General features: G+C 52.3%; 1 pseudogene; it reads left to right on the forward strand.

Annotated features, from left to right (window-relative positions):
• The first annotated feature begins 4,870 nt into the window (after positions 1-4,870).
• On the forward strand, positions 4,871-5,064 carry LOC102529294 (ATP synthase subunit ATP5MJ, mitochondrial pseudogene; annotated as a pseudogene).
• Positions 5,065-5,473: the final 409 nt, after the last annotated feature.

The following is a 5,473-nucleotide window of genomic DNA, read 5'->3' on the forward strand; positions in this document are numbered from 1 at the left end:
TTATAAAGACCAGGGCCTTATCTAGAGCTTGTAAGAGCCTACTGTCTAGCAGGGTCTGTGCTAAAATCACTCTGACAACGCCACAACTCAGGCCCAGCCCAAGCCATTTGGGCAGACAGACGATCTTTCCTTATCTCCGATTGTCTAGGCAATAAATGTCTTTTTCTTCAGATGCGTGTTTAGACTAGCCCGGGGGAGAGGAGCAGGTACCATCTCGCTTGGTGGGAGAAGTCTTTAAGATTTGAGGGACTTAAGAACTGGCCCACTTGCTCCACGAGGCTCAAGGGCCTCGGTGGGAAAGAATAGACTCAGAGAGAGGGGAAGCTGCTGGGTCACGTGGGCAGCAAACCTGTGCAGAAAAGAGAACACCTGGACCAGTCAGGAGAGATGGGAGCCTGGGGTGGAGCGGGGAGTCCGAGTTTTGGTAATAAAGAAATAGGGGTGGGGACTGGCGCAGAGAGGTGAGGAGGGTTGAAGGAGGGAGACTGGCTTGAACTAGACGCAAGGAAGTGGCTGAGATTTTGGTGGCCTCTCAAGACCGTTGGTGTCAGAGGGCTGGGGGTGGAGAGTGGACACTGGGCGGTGGAGTCAGAGACCTGGGCGAGGCTCTGCCGCTCACCTGCTGGGAGGCCTCCCCAAGCCCCGCCCCCTCAACTCCGGAGCTGGTCCTCGGGGAGCGCGGTGGCGACTGCGCCTGTGCCTGCGCCTGCATGGGCCGGGGGCTGGGCGAACACAGCCCCCTTGAGACTTTCCACCCGTCTAACCGGGATGTGCCTTTCCTCACGCTCTTGGGTTTTCAGGTGCAAGTAATGATCTGGTCAGAGTGAAGATCCCGGGGGTGGCCCCGTGTCACCCAGGCCAACATCCAATGAGAACCTGCACATCCTCCCCAATTCCCTCCCCCCTCCGCCCCCTACCTTTGCCTCCCTTCGCAAGAAGAGTGTCTAATCTCATCCTTCAAACACCCCAACGAAACAGACGCCTCACGTTTCCTGGATAAACCGCTTCAGAATTGCAGGGCCTGTCCGCCTCTCCTCTCCCCTCATGCAGCCTAAATTTATTCCCCTTTCTTAGTTTTTACTGGCATTTCCCTAACGATTGGTGACGTGGGGCACCTTTCCTGTACTTACTGGCCCTTCATGCCTCTTTGGAGAACCATCTTTTCAAGTCCTTGGCTCGTTTTTAATGGGGTTGTTTGGTTTTGATGTTGTTGAGTTGCACAAGTTCTTGATGCAGTCTGGAAGTTAACCCCTTGTCAGATGTACGATTTGCAAATATTTTCTGCCATTCTGTAGGACGCCTTTTCACCCTGTTGACTGTGTCCTTGGGTGCATCTAAGTTTGAAATGGTCCAACTGATTTTTCCTTTTGTTGTCTGTGTTTCAGTGTCATCCTGTCTTAGTTTTAACCCGTTCTTTTATTTTAATTTTATTTTTTATTAAAGTGTAGTTGATTCACAATGTTAGTTTCAGGCGTACAGCAATTGTTAACCCATTCTTGTTGGTCTATAAGGTAAACGGGGCTTGGAGCATTGGCCCAGCGTGGAGAGAGGCCTCCTGTGAGGTATCTTTGTGACATTTACTGCAGTGTACATGCCGGGACCAGATGGTGACAACCTCGAAGGCCAGGACTGCCCTCTCTCAGCAGCCATGGGCAAAATTGAGGCTCCTTCTTGGCCTTCGTTTCTTCTTGGCCTTATTTCAATGGTATGCTGGTGTCTTTCTTCGCAAGGCCACAATTTTCTAGATTGTGGGACTTCTTGCCTCCCTGAGAGGCACACAGTACGAAGACCACACTTGTGGACAACTTCAGGGTCTTTATGGTGTCGGCTGGACAGACTGTGAGATGTGAGCTGGTCTTGGAGAGCCAGGAGCACGGGATTCCCATGAATCCTGTCCTCTCTGTGGCCCTACACCCCGTGGGGTGTGTGTATGTGTGTGTGTGTGTGTGTGTGTGTAGAGAGAGAGATACTGAGAGAGAGAGAGGTTTGTGGCTACGCAGCCCTTTCCCCTGGGGAGGAGGCGAGCCCCTCTGTCCACATCTGGGTCAGAACCCGCCTTTTCCCTGCAGGGCCGACTCTGGTGCAGACTCTCCTAACTTGTTTTCCAAGGTGACCATTTTGTTCTACTTCAGATACCAGCTTGTAATTCATTTTATTTTTATTATGAAAAATTCTATTTTAACTATGAATTTTACTCACACTCTCTGGCTAAATTTTGGAAAACATAAACATATGCAAAGAAGAGAACAGGAGGCCCCCCCCACCCCCATAGAACATTTGTTCAGACATAGCCTCTCCGGGCTCGGTAGAGGGCGAGGGGCTGGAATGTAGACAGTCAGACAGGGACGCAGAGCTACATGTAGGGATGTGTATGTTCATAGTTGATGTCATCCTGTATTTCATTCCCTGGATCTCCAACCCCACCCCCTCCTCTGTCTCAGCTTCTTATGTCGCTGAGAAAACAGAAGCCACCTGCATCTGTCTCTGAGCCTGTCTGCCCCTCCTTCCTGCCTGGGCACGACTGTGCTGTCCTGGCTGTCATAGGAGGCCACTCCCTTCTCTCCCCTGGACTGGACCCCATTCCTTCCTGATGCTCAGGGCGTGGCTCCAGCAGACCTCCCCTCTCTCCTTTGACTCATGTGTTCTTTCTCTCCTGGGTCACTCCCACCATCCCCAGACGCAGTATGATAGCTCCCTTCTTGAGAAACCAAATTCTCCCTTACTTAATTCCACATTCCCTTGAATGAAGGAAAGACCATCCCCATTCTCGGAGGGATAAGTGGGTGCTCTCGGCCGGAGCAGCAGGTACTTACACTGAGGTCACAGAGGCAGTTCTGGGAGAGGTGCCTGGGGTCAGAGTGTTCAGGGCTTTGAGCGTGTCATTCCGTGTGAGAGAGGGAATCACTCTGGGTTTCTGGGGAATGGGGCCACGGGGGCTCCTGGGGTTTCCTGGCTCAGGTTACTCTGGTAGCAGTGAGGAGAAGTTGGGGAGAGCTGTTGGGAGGCCGGTGTCCCAGCCCAGTTGGGAGGGGACACTGGCAGTGTGTCTGAATGTCTATGAAAGGGGGGTTCCCTCACTCTTTGTAAGTGGCCTGAAGAGGAAGACGAAAGGCAAGTAGTTTCTACAATGCGGAGGTGGGAAGGTGTATTGGAAGCGAGGCTTCCAGCAGGGACGGTGGTGGTGAGGTTTGTCACCTGGCTCTTTCAGGGTCTTGGCCAGGACAACTGATGGCAGGTGGTCCTCAGTGCCCCCGTGCTTGGAAGGCGGTAAGGAGGATGCTCATGGGGAAGGGCCTTTGGTTTTATTTGCCATCATTCACTAGTAAGATGAGAGGGGCCCCAAGTGTGGAGGGGATTCCTTGGGAAAGCAGGAAAGGGTTTTGGTGAGAGGAGGGCCTCGGCAGTCTGGGATCTGGGGAGGAGAACGGTGGGCGGTGAAGCCGCAGGGGGAATGGGGACATCTCTGGGCAGCTCCGAGTAACAGGGCAGCCGGGAGCTGGAAGGTGGAAGACGAGCAGGAGATGCCAAGGGGTCCTGAAGGTGATTCCGCCTGGGGAGGAAGTCTTTTCGGGAGCAGACAGGGCTGGGCTCAGAGAGGAGCCTGTCGAGCCCCGCAAGGCCACCTGGGCTCCTCTTCTTATTCAGGTGAAAGGTGACATTTTCACTTCTGAACTTGGAAAGTGGGACCCTCCCAACCTCTCCCTTGTAAAGGGAGCGCCAACGGCCAATTGGTTATTTATTTCTTTCTAATCCTGTAGTTTTATGGGGCCGTAAACGAGGACAGCAGGGAATTAATGAAAAAGGTGTAGCCAAGACAAACAGCAGAGTCCTTGCCCATGTGGCACTCACAGTCTAAAGGTGTGCGTGATGCAATCCCGGGCCCTGAGCTCCCAGGAGGCCAGGGTGGAGCTGCCGGGCCGGCTGGGCTGCCGGGAGGTGGGTGGGAGTGGCTTTGACCCTCAAGGAGTGACTGACAGAGGGTCTTCCCCAGAGCAAGAGATGGACACTGGCAGGGAGCAGGCGGTGGGGCCACTGGAGTGAGGCAGCATGGGGAGGGACCCAGAGCTCATCTTCATCTCGGAGAAGTCAAGGGAGGGTTTTGTAGCTGAATGGATGGGGAAGTGGGCAGCAGACTAGAATAAGGTCAGCTGGTGCCGGCTCTACAGCAGAAGCGACCAAGAACCTCCGGAGCCGGCGGCAGGTGCTGATTCCAGGTGCCTGCCCTGAGGGAGCCACCTGGCGTGGCTGGGGATGTGTTTAATCCTGATGCGAGTAGGGGGCCTGTGTGGCTCTCCTTCACGAGTTCATGAACAGTAATCTGGACATCTGGAGAATTTAGCAAGTTCTGGACGTGTGCAGTAGTGAGGAGATGGGCTGTCCTCATGACACAGCTTCACTGGATGCATGGTCCATGGGGAGAGGCTGGCATGGGTTCGTCGGTGGTTATCTAGTGAAATCCCTCAGCAGAGAAGGGAGACTCACCAGGATGCAACACTTTGTGCAAAGGATTCTTAAAATTCCTAAATTCAACCTTGATGACGTTAAGTGAAATAAGCCAGTCACCAAAGGACAAATGTATGATTCCTCTTATGTGAGGTTCCCGGAGTAGTCAGATTCAAAGAGACAGAAAGGAGGATGATGGTGGCCACAGCCTGGGAGTGGGGAGGGGGAGTCCAGGTTTAATGGGAATAGAGCTTCCGTTGAAGATGAAGAAGTTCTGGAGATTGGATAGTAGTGATGGTTGCACCAAAAAAACATGATCATATTTAATACCATTGACATCTGCACTTGAAAATAGTCATGATGGAGTGACATTTCTGACTCATTGGTTGTGGGCTGGGGCTGTGTGAGCGGCTGATCCTGGGCCGAGATGCTTCAAAGCCTCATTAAGAATGTTTGGATCCCCATGAAGCCCTACTATACCCAAGTTTACTGGAGATTTGGGTGGGAATGGGGTTGATGGACTTCATCTTTTATAAAATCAGGAGTGCAGATAAAAGTGCAGATACAAGAAGTAAAGGCTTGAAATCTTCCAGCCCTATGCCTGCTCATGGTCACCACTAACCAGCTTTACGTGGACGGAACGTCAGTCTGGCTGTGTTGGATGGGAACCTGGGACGTTGTGTTGGCTTATAGGAGTGCTGCTGCCTCTGCGTATATTAAAAAAAATTAGTTATGATGGTACAGATTATGTGTATTTTTTTACAGTTAAAAAATCCATTAAAAAACCCCAAATTTCACTTTGAATGGACTTCCTGCGTAGCAAACTGGCTCGCACCTTGACTTAGCTTCCTGAGCCAGTAGACAGTGGCTGACTGAGAGCGAGGCACCCTGTCACCATCTGGTCATAATAAATGGACAAACACCACCCTGACCTCAAGTCAGTCTCCTCTGAGTGGTGGCCAGACCCTCAGAGCTTGCTCACTTCTGGGGGAAAGTGAACATCCAAACGTCCAGCCCTGAGCCGGCAAAG

This window comes from Vicugna pacos, chromosome 31, assembly GCF_048564905.1.
Source record: "Vicugna pacos chromosome 31, VicPac4, whole genome shotgun sequence".
Lineage (NCBI taxonomy): Eukaryota > Metazoa > Chordata > Mammalia > Artiodactyla > Camelidae > Vicugna > Vicugna pacos.